Here is a 13,990-nt window from a genome sequence, read left to right as displayed (position 1 = left end):
CGTGACATCCCTATAGTCATTCATTAACTGAGCCCTCATGAGTGTATCCACTTAAAACGGCATTAATAAATAATAACTCTGCCAAGTTGTATTGGCAGAGTATGTTGATATAACTTGTAAAATTAGGGAGGTCGTATGAATGTTGCCTCCCTGCTCTTCTATTGAGACGTTCACATCGTGTCAAAGGTCATATGTCTCACCTAGACTGCAGACGCAGTATCTGACACTAACGTTGACCTGACGTTCATCAAGATTATATTTCTCCCCTGAGCAAGCAGCCCATGCAGGCTCTATTAGTTCAATGGTAAAATGTATCAGCACTTGATTATTACATGGTGCAGCTGTCTCTAATTAGCCTGCAGACCCCCATTTGAAAAGATATGCCAGTGGACCCCCATAAGACGGTTACAGCTCTAGCAGTGATTCTCAACCAGTTTAATTTCAAGCACCCCTCAGTTTGACATGCATTAGTCTACAGGCCCATCAGGGTCCATTTGGTTCCAAGTATAATTTAGCTGGGGACCCCCTGTAACTCCCCCAAGGACCCCTGGACTTTGGGAACCACTGTTCAACATGTAGTCATCTCATCTCATGAGGTAAAGGGGGTACTTACTTTGATCCAGAACTCAGGAAAAGTGGATATAGGCCTAAAGCAAAGAAATAAACAAACGTTGAGAACCACTGAAATGGTAGCCTGGCTAATAAGCCAGACCGAATCAGCCGTTGGCAAAAAGAAAATTGCCAGTGTGATTTGAGTCTGGGTTATTAGCCAGACTACTGAAATGGGGCATTCATTTATGGATTCAATTAAAGCTGATTAAAAGATTAAATCTGCATCAGTTGTGCCCGACAGACGATATCGTGCAGTAGACCAGAAGGATGGTCTGCTTACATTATGGCAGGTCAGAGCAAGACCATTACAAAAGTACTAATTAATGTATCATTTTAGTATTCAAACTACATAAAGTGCCCCTCGGGGCACAGCTCTCCACCAGGGCAGGTCAGGTTGTGGCCTCCTGGTGGCGCTATAATAGGCCAATGTTTTGATTGATGATTTGAGGCTTTTCGTTCAAAAAGGGCCAATCCTACAAACTTTGAAAGCCGCAATGTTAGCCAATTAGGATGGAATATTAAATATTGGACAGATCCGTCTAGGCCTACTGTACTGAGAGGGGGTTAGCCCATAGAGATCAGATTTTGTCAGTCGTTCTTCAGTCGATTTTTCACTCTGTGGCTCACTATGAGCTTGTAGATCTGTTATTTTTCAAATGCTAAAGTATAACATAGTGCTACCACCAAAAGGGGTTCCCGCCAAAAATGGGTTAAAGCAATGTACAAAATTTAAGGAAATACGAGTCAATCAATAAATAGTGAATAAATACATAAGCTTAAGCAACAAAATATAGTTTATTGTTTTATCAAGGTGGTACTGAACAGATCAGTGCAATTTTGTAGCAACAATTATAGGAATATATTCAGGATAGGTAGCCTATAAAGGACCTTCTGTATTAAAAAAACAATACTTACAAACTGCACAATACTTCAGAACAGTGGAATGTACATTGTGGTGCGCAATTAAAATGTGTACATTTGCGTTTTTTTTTTTTCTATAATTAAAAAATTCTAAATGAATCAATAAAAATCCCTGCCCTAAATAAAGAGATATTTTTGGGGGTGAACTATCCCTTTAAGATCTTTCAACCTGCTCTGCTTATCTTGGCCATGCCGTTCTGGCTGAACATCTGAACAACATTATTCGTGAATATTCATACATTTTAAACATATTCATGAATATTCATACACTAAACACATTACTCCAGAAATATAAAAAAATGTTCAAAAAGATCAAAAATAGCATATGTACAAACTCAGAACACGCTCTCTGAGCTTAGAGCGGTTATTTTATAGGGACTCAAGTAGTTAAAGTTGTTCCCAACCTGTGGGTCAGGATCCCCTGGGGGCTACCGTCCACAGATTAATGAATGAATGAATGAATTTTATTTGTATAGCACCTTTCCAAACATAGTTACAACGTGCTTTACAGACAGGTTATAAAACAAAGCATCAAAACATCAGAGACAATAAAACATGAAGAAAATAACAGGTCAATAAAACAAATTAAAAACAATATTAGGAAAAACACTTGGCATACAGATGTGTTTTTAAAAGCATTTTAAAAGAAGGCACTGATTCTGCTAATCTAAGGGCCAAGGCCAGGGAGTTCCAGAGCAAAGGTGCCCGAGCCGCAGATGACAGCAAATTGAAAAATACCAATAAAATAATTACAAAAAAGCACTTACTGCATCAAAACTAATGCAACAAACTATACTATAGATGGGAGCCAACAGGAAGCACGCACATCTCCATAAATTCTACAGGTGCTGAACAAGAAATATACGTACAATGAAAAGGAAGGGTTGTCCGTACAGTTGTGTGGACATCCCTTCCTTTCAACAAACTATACTATAACATAAGAAAGAGGCACACCGGCCCAGGCCGTAGCGCAACGGTCTGGGCACCGGACTGGTAATCCAGTCGCAGTGTGCCGCGGGTTCGACTCCCGGACCCGACACGGCCTTTACTGCATGTCATCCCCCCATCTCTCTCCCGTTTCCTGTCAGCCTACTGTCTGTCCCTTCAAAAATCAATAAAAGGCGTAAGCCGCAAAAAAAAAAAAAAAAAAAAAAAAAAAGAAGAAAGAGGCACACCTGTGAGAGGCTCACTTGTAGTTGTATAGCAGATGTACAAGCTCGCGTAGCGTCAGCGTGCATGGCACCGAGTGACGCGCTGTGACGGCTTGAATATCTTCTATTTTTGAACGCTTTAATCTAAAATGACACCTGCTTTCCTGGTGTTAATGCGTTAAAGTGGTTATGGCTACAACAGTTTGTACTCAGTGGTCTAAAGTAATTGTGACTTTCACAATTTTGCTGTATTTGTACTTTACTAAGTATTTCCAATTCAAATACTATAAGTATTTCTACTCCACTACGTCTCAGATCCTAATATTGTACTTTTACTCCACTACATTTTTTTTTATACTTTAGTTACTAGTTACTTTGTACATTTTTATTATTATTACAGTAACAAGTAACTTCAGCCCAATATACATTTCGATCATTTGATCTACTAGCTAACATTACTGTGAGTCTGACGCATTGAGAGCTTGTAGATCTGCTATTTTCAAAATACTTTTAGAAATTCGAAAACTTGAAATGATAGACATTCTACATAATGAGTACTTTTACTTTTGGTACTTTAAGTAAATCTTAATGCCAGAACTTTTGTACTTTTGTACTGCAGTTTGAATTCCGGTCTTTTACGTGCAACAGAGTATTTGAATTCTGCAGTATTGATACTTAAGTAGAAAGTAATTTTTCCACCACTGTTTGTACTTAAAGGAGAATTCCATGCTACAAGGCTTTCTTACCTTTATTTGTAGTTGTTACTACTACACCTGGACAAAGAGGTCCAGGTGTTATTTGTGCAAAAGTGCATTATTGGCTATTTCCCCTACCATAAGCCCTCAATGGGGGTTGGGTTTTTAGTTCTATCGAAATAAGTAGTAAAGTGTGCCGCTTGGGATATTATTTACATTATGAAGAGAGGATATATACAAAGATATTGATTTTTGAGCGATGGAATTAAGCGAATTGGCATAACACCCCATAGCCTCATCCAATTCAATGCAATTCATTGAGGGCTTATGGTAGGGGAAATAGCCAATAATGCGCTTTTGCACAAAATAACACCTGGACCTCTTTGGTGGGGACGCAACAACTACAAATAAAGGTAAGAAAGCCTTCTAGTATGGAATTCTCATTTAAGTGTTTGGGTTTATATGATCTTCACTACTAATACTACTGTAGCAGAAACACGGAGCTGCAGTTTGATCAATGAAGTGAAAACAATCACTTCTCGCAGATTGAGTATTTTGGAGATGAACTTAAGTCATTATACCATGTTCCTTGGGACCCGTACACTGCACAGTCCCGGTCTCCATCGTCATCGGGATATCCACTGGCCCAGTACCTGCACAATAAACAACAATGTATTGAACCACATGCACTCAGTCACTCACATACAGTGACTTTGATAGAATTACAATATAAAAACATGTCAAATGTCTCACTGTGTTGTCAGTGGTGTTCCATCCACCCACGTCCATCTGCCCCCAGTCCTGGTCAGACCAATCCATGAATAATAACCACCACTCAATCCATTGATGAATACCTGATTATTTGTACATGAATGAATCATCATTAATTGTATCCAATACATTCACTTCTTCACTATAATCATGGAATTATCACATGCAACTATGTGGACAATCTGAGAACCCATCGTCTAATTATAATGAAATAAAGGAAAAATAGCACCCTTTTTCCTTGAGTCGTATCTGGATGATGGACACCTGGACAGTGGACACGCTCACACACTCACGCTCACACAAACACACACACACACACACACACACACACACACACACACACACACACACACACACAAACACACAAACACACACACACACACACACACACGGACACAACTAACCTGTTCTTCTCTACTGTTAATGACCACCAGATCAGCTCTTAGACTCCGACAGTAATCTCTACCTCCCTGCCAGGTTAGTAGTTCGTAGTCAGTAGTTCTGTAGTAACAGCTGCATCCAAACTTCTCCCATCTACTGGGACAGCACAACTTGTCTAAAAACATCAAACAGGAGATTTACTGATGGATTTTCAATGTACTGATAAATTGATAATGAATTCTAACACATAGTTGTAATAATAATAGTAGTCAGAGATGTAGTGGAGTGGAGGCAAAACTATTCATCTATTATATCAATGGTGTTTTCTACTCCACACATTTACTCCAGTAAACTTTTCTGGTATTTGTACGTATTTGTACTTAGTTAATTAAATATTAAAATTTTGTGGTAGGCCTATGTAGCATTACGCGGAAGCGTGGATTGAACCCGGGGGGGGGGGGGGGGGGGGGGTGGGGGGGGGGGCTCCCACTCACCAGACCAACGCGCAGCCTATGTCAATGGCTGAGCCCGGTTAGCAGGGCTGTTGCAGGCTGGGTCTCCCAAATGATATTATTTAAGTTATTTTGTATCTTCTCTCACCTGTTATCTGTCTATTCAGCTGGTTTACTTCACTTTGAAGCCGGTCCTTCTCCTGCGTCAGGTTGGTATTCTCCAAGCTCAGAGTTTGGTAGTTGGACTTCAGCGTGTTATGATCATGTACCAGGGTGTCGTTGGCCATGATGTTACTGCTGGGTGAACGATCTGCGAAGGACAGAAATGGATGATAAAGACAGTTATCGCTACTGTTCATGATGAGGTCAAGCATCTGTGGTGGAACACTTTATTTGAGAAGGAAATCTCAACTTTTTTTTTTAATGTGCATTGTCACTACTTTGTGCATACTTTTCAGATGCATATCATGCAATGCAGTAATACAAAAAGAAACGATGAATTTGATTACAAAAAAAAAATCAACATTTTGGGTTAAAGCTGTGGTGGCCTTAATAGTTGTTTCCTGTATGCATCTACCTTTGTCCAGCACCAACGAGGAACTGGATGTGTGCAAGACATCTGCTTTTTAAACAAGGCCTTAATAGTTGTCACAGCTAGGAAATTCCATGCAATACTCACAGCTCACGCCCAGGCCTATGATCACACCCATCAGTATAAGACACAGCATCCCCAGACACCCAGCAACCACTCCGAGAGGCCTCCTCTCTGTTTTAGAGCGCTGTCCTGAAACGGCTACTAGGTTTGCAGTGACTGATATAGAGAGATAGAAAGAGAAAAAACAAGACTGTAGTCTGTGAACCCCGGCCTGGCTAGAACTGAACAACATATCTCTAAAACATCAAAGGAATTATAGTGAAGGATATTATTCCATAGAGCACCGAAGTCCTGACGTAACTCGCTCATCCCTTCGATTCCCCTGGTTCGCGGAAGTAATTTCTCTATGGAGAATAACATGGGGTGATCTTAATATCGTCTACTATAAGCGTTGTGGTCCAAAAATAAACAAGCTGTCTCTGCGTTATTGTCAGGGAGGTGTCTCTGTATCGTTTGTCTCTGTATCGTTTATCGTTTGTAATGTAACTAATTCAGTAGCAGTAACATTAGCATTTTCTCTCAGTCAGTTGATTCTTCATATCCATATGAGTGAAGCGGCCGGGATGACATGTTTATTTTTCAAACACAGTTCTTATAGGTGATCTAAAATCCCCCTATGGGGATTATACATTTATAATGCAAATAAAAAGTACATGAACCTGTGAATTTGCGCCCTCTACCGATATTGACGTCAGACTTCGGTGCTCTATTGTGCTGGATTGGAGGAGGATGGAGCCAGAGGCAATGGGAGGAAGGGAGACACCTGGCCTGGCTGGCCGGTGTCTTCCTCATCCAGACCATGCTTCCACTATGCTCTCTCTCCATTCTTTCACAGGCTGCGTTTTGGGCAGCATGCCATCAGATTTAATTCATTTGTTTGTTAATAAAACACTTTTTAGTTACCTCCGGTCTGGTCTGCCATGGGCTCTCAACCTTTTTGTTATGGCCTTATAGAGCCAGGCCATAAGAATGTGCACTTATTATATTATTGCAGTTTGTGCTGCAAGAAATTCTGTATGAAATCTGAATAATCTTTTCTTTAATTAAGGACAGTTGTAGTATTTTTACACGTTAAAAAGAGAAAAGGGACCTTGACAAGGATTCACAACTTTATCAAACTCACCCTGAGCCTGTTTTCCTGCTGTGTTGTCCGTCATGTCCTCCTGTGTTCCGGGGACAAAACTCTGGTAGATGTCCACCACTCTCTCCTCCCAATCTACCCTCTGTCCTCTGTCTCCATCTCTCTTTCTCACCTTCTTTTTCATGTCTGGCTCTGCATAAATATCTGATTCTGTGTCTCCATCTCTCTTTCTCACCTTCTTTTTCATGTCTGGCTTGGCCATGAGTACAAATAAATAGTAACTACGTTATATAACCATAACTAGCTTAGCAAAGGTATCACCATGTCAGCCTGTGGCTGGTTTTGGCACAATGCCTTCATAGATGGCATTAAGGAAGTACAAAACCTAAACTCTCAAACACAGGTTGTGCAACCACCCCCCCCCCCCCCCCCTACAAAGGGAAGCTAGAGGTGACCACACAATATCTGTCCAAAGTTACACAACCCTCACACGAATGTCCATTATGGAGAACCAACACCAAGTTACAAAGTTACACAATGAACGTGAAATGATGATAATCAATAAGGAGTTTTAATCAAACAATGTGTGAATGAATGCATGCGTGCACATGTGCATTCATTCATGTGTGATTCCACGAGGAATGGATCTTACCTCAGTCCCTCAGTAGCATGCTGTATGGGTTGTGCAGAGCGTTGGCAAAGTAATTATGTAGCACTGGATATTTGGATAATGTAATGTTTTGTATCGTCACATGATTTATTATGTATCACCAACAATGCACGCAAGCACACATGTGTATGCATGCACACCGTTTTTTATTCACAGTGCAAGTTTAAACCTTTCATATTTGTTTTGGTTTTATTTTATTTTGTGTGTGTGTGTGTGTGTGTGTGTGTGTGTGTGTGTGTGTGTGTGTGTGTGTGTGTGTGTGTGCACAGCATTTGAAACGTTTGTTTTCTTTTAATCGAGCCCTTTCCCTTAATTGTCCTTCTCCCATAACCAATCCACCATCAGCCGCCCGCTTTCTATTAGAGAGAATTGCTGCCATCTGTTCTTATCGCAACTTAGACTGCACTTTCATAGTAGTAATGGTCCTATAAGTATTCAATCAATCAATCAATCAATCAGCAACTAAAAGTTGTCAAATAATTGTAGTGGAGTAAAAAGTATTTTCCACTGAGGTACAAGTGGAGTAGAAGTTTAAAGTATCAACAAATGTACAGTAGTGAGTGTGTGACAGTGTGAGGAATATTGCAGATGGTCAGATTGCCAAAGCCCAAAACAGAAACACTATAAAATATAGCCTACTGTATATTTTCAATGTTTTTGTTTACTTGAATTTTATAGAAAGACTGAATCATGTTTAAGGTATTAAATACAGCTGTGGACAGTAACTATAAGTACATGTACAGTATTGTACTTAAATCTGGTTATGTGCATCATCTACTTCACTAATATACAATAAAATCTGGTTCTGTACGTCATCATTATACATTAACACATACAATTCAGCAGACAAAGCATCTTACTGAAAACTCTGAGACAGTCTTTGAGGGGTGCTAGCGATCCTATGCCCAGCTTTCCAGGTTTGGGTGAACACAAACATTGGCTTGTGATTGGCTGATCACCCCATATAGCAATGCTTTGATTGGCTGAGCAAAGTACAAAAAAAGTGAGGACGCAAATTGTGATTGGCCGCCATGAGGATGTCTGATTGATAAGAGCGACCCTCACTTCACACGGGTGTGATTTATTTTTTAGACGATTAGATGCTGGCTTGAAACCTCTCAAACAACTTGTCTTCTTTAACCCATTCTGACCTGAGATCAGATTGAAACCTTGAAAGTTGAAACCTCTCAAACAACTGTTAGCCCAGCCCCGTGCCTGTGTCTGGCAGAAAGGAGCCTATAGGAGGAACAATGGCACCCCTCTGCGGTCTACGGCCGCTACTGCAGCCGCTCGAGCCGCTCCGCTCTCGGACCAATCAGAAGAACCGACGCTTCACGCCGTGCGCCCGTCCCATGAGGTCATCGCGTGGTGCGTGCGTGCGTGCCGTGCGTGCCCTGTGTGTGTTGTGAAGAATAAAGATGGACTCCACTCAGCCTATAAATGTTTACTAATGTCTGGTCTGCCATGGGCTCTCAACCTTTTTGTTATGGCCTTATAGAGCCAGGCCATAAGAATGTGCACTTATTATATTATTGCAGTTTGTGCTGCAAGAAATTCTGTATGAAATCTGAATAATCTTTTCTTTAATTAAGGACAGTTGTAGTATTTTTACACGTTAAAAAGAGAAAAGGGACCTTGACAAGGATTCACAACTTTATCAAACTCACCCTGAGCCTGTTTTCCTGCTGTGTTGTCCGTCATGTCCTCCTGTGTTCCGGGGACAAAACTCTGGTAGATGTCCACCACTCTCTCCTCCCAATCTACCCTCTGTCCTCTGTCTCCATCTCTCTTTCTCACCTTCTTTTTCATGTCTGGCTCTGCATAAATATCTGATTCTGTGTCTCCATCTCTCTTTCTCACCTTCTTTTTCATGTCTGGCTTGGCCATGAGTACAAATAAATAGTAACTACGTTATATAACCATAACTATAGCTTAGCAAAGGTATCACCATGTCAGCCTGTGGCTGGTTTTGGCACAATGCCTTCATAGATGGCATTAAGGAAGTACAAAACCTAAACTCTCAAACACAGGTTGTGCAACCACCCCCCCCCCCCCCCCTACAAAGGGAAGCTAGAGGTGACCACACAATATCTGTCCAAAGTTACACAACCCTCACACGAATGTCCATTATGGAGAACCAACACCAAGTTACAAAGTTACACAATGAACGTGAAATGATGATAATCAATAAGGAGTTTTAATCAAACAATGTGTGAATGAATGCATGCGTGCACATGTGCATTCATTCATGTGTGATTCCACGAGGAATGGATCTTACCTCAGTCCCTCAGTAGCATGCTGTATGGGTTGTGCAGAGCGTTGGCAAAGTAATTATGTAGCACTGGATATTTGGATAATGTAATGTTTTGTATCGTCACATGATTTATTATGTATCACCAACAATGCACGCAAGCACACATGTGTATGCATGCACACCGTTTTTTATTCACAGTGCAAGTTTAAACCTTTCATATTTGTTTTGGTTTTATTTTATTTTGTGTGTGTGTGTGTGTGTGTGTGTGTGTGTGTGTGTGTGTGTGTGTGCACAGCATTTGAAACGTTTGTTTTCTTTTAATCGAGCCCTTTCCCTTAATTGTCCTTCTCCCATAACCAATCCACCATCAGCCGCCCGCTTTCTATTAGAGAGAATTGCTGCCATCTGTTCTTATCGCAACTTAGACTGCACTTTCATAGTAGTAATGGTCCTATAAGTATTCAATCAATCAATCAATCAATCAGCAACTAAAAGTTGTCAAATAATTGTAGTGGAGTAAAAAGTATTTTCCACTGAGGTACAAGTGGAGTAGAAGTTTAAAGTATCAACAAATGTACAGTAGTGAGTGTGTGACAGTGTGAGGAATATTGCAGATGGTCAGATTGCCAAAGCCCAAAACAGAAACACTATAAAATATAGCCTACTGTATATTTTCAATGTTTTTGTTTACTTGAATTTTATAGAAAGACTGAATCATGTTTAAGGTATTAAATACAGCTGTGGACAGTAACTATAAGTACATGTACAGTATTGTACTTAAATCTGGTTATGTGCATCATCTACTTCACTAATATACAATAAAATCTGGTTCTGTACGTCATCATTATACATTAACACATACAATTCAGCAGACAAAGCATCTTACTGAAAACTCTGAGACAGTCTTTGAGGGGTGCTAGCGATCCTATGCCCAGCTTTCCAGGTTTGGGTGAACACAAACATTGGCTTGTGATTGGCTGATCACCCCATATAGCAATGCTTTGATTGGCTGAGCAAAGTACAAAAAAAGTGAGGACGCAAATTGTGATTGGCCGCCATGAGGATGTCTGATTGATAAGAGCGACCCTCACTTCACACGGGTGTGATTTATTTTTTAGACGATTAGATGCTGGCTTGAAACCTCTCAAACAACTTGTCTTCTTTAACCCATTCTGACCTGAGATCAGATTGAAACCTTGAAAGTTGAAACCTCTCAAACAACTGTTAGCCCAGCCCCGTGCCTGTGTCTGGCAGAAAGGAGCCTATAGGAGGAACAATGGCACCCCTCTGCGGTCTACGGCCGCTACTGCAGCCGCTCGAGCCGCTCCGCTCTCGGACCAATCAGAAGAACCGACGCTTCACGCCGTGCGCCCGTCCCATGAGGTCATCGCGTGGTGCGTGCGTGCGTGCCGTGCGTGCCCTGTGTGTGTTGTGAAGAATAAAGATGGACTCCACTCAGCCTATAAATGTTTACTAACTTATAAAGTTTAAAGGTGGAAAACAGCAGAATAACAGCGTCCGAAGAGGCCGTCTTCACCACGAAGGTAACCATGGTGACGTCGCGAGGTGTAACCGTCGCCGTGTGTCGTGTTGTCTGTGTGTTTTGCTGTGGTTTCTGTTGTTTATCTCTGTGGCTAAAAGTGGTGACAGACAGCTACAGTGTGATGTTAATGTTGTTGGCTTTGATTTGATGGACGGATCCACATCTCACACACTCACTTTACACTGTAGTTAAGGTGCTAATTTAACTCTCACAGTGTTGCTATGAATGGAACCATGATGGACCCTGCTCACCTGCACGGCTCCATTTGGTTACAGACACAGACCTGTAAAGGTCCATTTGGTTCCATGTGTACACTCACTCTCAGAGTTACAGACCTGTAAGGGTCCATTTGGTTCCATGTGTTACACTCACTCTCAGAGTTACAGACCTGTAAGGGTCCATTTGGTTCCATGTGTAACACTGTCAGAGTTTAAGGGTCCTTTTTGACGTTGGACTTGAGGGACAGCTGTATAGTAGTGAAGGTGAAGGGTTGCTATTTGAACCCTTTAGAGAGAAGTGGTTATTACACTTTTCCTTTGATTTGATTTTTTATTTCGAGGTTTTTATAAGAGTTTTTATAAGAATTAGGTCACCACCATTTGATGCCATTCATGCTATTATGGGATGAATTGAGCACGAGGGACTGCAGTGGAACTGGAAACAGGCCAAATTAGGCTTTCTTGGATTTTAAATCCATGTCTTGAAGCACACAACGCTTCACATCACTGGTGGTCCCCGGACCACTGGTTGAGAATGAGAACCACTGCTCTAATGTACAGTACATACAGTAGTGACATATTTTCTCTCAGTACAAGTGGTGTGGTGTGAAATTACACAGTCATCTGATAATGAGCTGTACAGGCCCAGAGCAATGCATGTGAGGTGCGCACGCAGCCACGCGCACGCGCACACACAATGAGCTGTACTGGCCCAGAGCAATGTTAGGTGATAACAGGATGGTTCATGTTACACACACACACACACACACACACACACACACACACACACACACACACACAACAAAAGGCTTGTCATCATAATGACAGACAAACTGGTTCCCTACTAAATGTCACGCTCAGTGGGAATTAACCAACCGCAGCGTGTGCGTGTGTGATGTGTACGTGGCTGGCTACTGAACTGGTTTCGTTGACAGAAACAACGAAACCAGTTCAGTAGCCAGCCACATGCACATCACATCACATCACATCACACACACACACACACACACACACACACACACACACACACATGCTGTAGTTGGTTCCCACTGAGCGGGAACAAAAACATAACGTACAGGAGAAGGAAGTAGTCCGCACACTGTTTTATCTCCCACAGGAATTTTACTTATTATTGGAAACTAAACACAATATTTACAATGGGAGAAGGGTTGGGCAGAGAAAGGCCCTTATTGGAGAATAGAGGGTATACACAAAGAGTGTTTGACGTTGTTTAACCCATTCTGGGCTGGGAACACCTTTTGGGGTTCTTGTTGCTAATGTACAGTTTGAGTATATAGCAACATAACATTTTTTGAAAATGTTTAATAAAAAAAAATATATATATTATATTTTCAGAATACGTAGGTCAGTATTTAGAAGGTGTTTTTAGAATCGGTCTCAGTCCAAAATGGGTTAAAGGCCCACTTCACCACTTTTCAACCTATCTTTATGTAATTGGTATAATTGGTACTCACTAATGTTCATGGACAGCTCGGTCTGTGCAGGGCTGTGGTCAGTTCAGAAACCGTCTTCCAGTGACGACATCGATGGGGAATCTCTAAGCTAATAGAAACGGCAGGCTTTCTAGTCCTGAAAAGTTGCAATGCGAAAATAGAAGCCATCTAAATAATTCTTGTCTAAAATAAATCTGCCTAACGATGATGTGAACGCGTTTCTGAACTGTCCTTAGCCCTCCTATGACACAGACTGAGTAGGAAATTGTGTTATTTTACCAAGAACATTAATGTGGACCAATTATATGTGACTCTTTTTTATTCTTTTTGATACAGAGACAGCAAGACTAACTGTTCAGGAGAGGAGAAATACTGTTTTATTTTTTATCCAAAATGAGTTAATAGCACAGGCAGGCTTCACATACTAGAGCATGTCTGAAATAAATGTCAGAGCTGAAATCGTAAATATGTAAATATGAAATAAATGCTTAAACATGTACAGTAGCTAGGTGTAATGTTAGAGGCCACAGAAGTGAACCTTTCAAGCCGGTTTTCTCAACTCGCTGTTTTCTGCAAGACATTACTCTATAAGCCATATCTCCAAAACTGGTGGGTCAAACTGAACAACCAATATGTCAATTTGTAAAAAAATTAAATAATCAATGACTTAGCCCCAGTCAGAAACGGTCACATACAGTATGAAGATAAATTGGAAAAGTGATGAAGTTGTCCTTTATTAATGCAATCAGACTTTTTTTTTTGGATGTTCCTATTTAGCTGCTACAGTATTTATTTACTCTTGGAGTGAGAAGTAAGTAACCACAAATATTACAAGTCTTGAATAAAGTCATTGGTTTAAGAAAGCAGCTGTCTGTACCGTAACCACTGTCACTGGCTACGTTTACATGAAGGGTGATCATTCCGAATAAATACTTCAGAATAAAATACATCCGATGTAATATTTTTTGCCGCGAGTTTACATGGGAAATGGTCATTCCGAATGAGTGTTTATATGGAGAAGTGATAGAAGACATGATACATGTTAATTCACGTGAAACTACGCCATCTGTTGGACACATAAAATATAGGCAGTTCATTCATTGTGACTTTCAGACGAAAGACGACACTTTGA

At 40.8% G+C, this 13,990-nt stretch overlaps 1 protein-coding gene across 1 annotated transcript in view; it reads left to right on the top strand.

Annotated features, from left to right (window-relative positions):
* Nucleotides 1–11,046: 11,046 nt before the first annotated feature.
* The window catches only part of LOC310864996 (proprotein convertase subtilisin/kexin type 7-like), a 37,874-nt gene continuing 34,930 nt past the window's right edge, over nt 11,047–13,990 (top strand). Inside the window, exon 1 of the mRNA XM_083773921.1 lies at nt 11,047–11,187. The gene's annotated coding sequence lies outside the window, so the exon portion shown is untranslated. The remainder of the gene's footprint in view (nt 11,188–13,990) is intronic.

This window comes from Protomyctophum parallelum (genome assembly GCF_964188405.1).
Source record: "Protomyctophum parallelum genome assembly, chromosome: 9".
NCBI classification, from domain to species: Eukaryota; Metazoa; Chordata; class Actinopteri; order Myctophiformes; family Myctophidae; genus Protomyctophum; species Protomyctophum parallelum.
The sequence above is the reverse complement of the archived record's forward strand: the minus strand, read 5'-3'. Positions and strand labels throughout refer to the sequence as shown.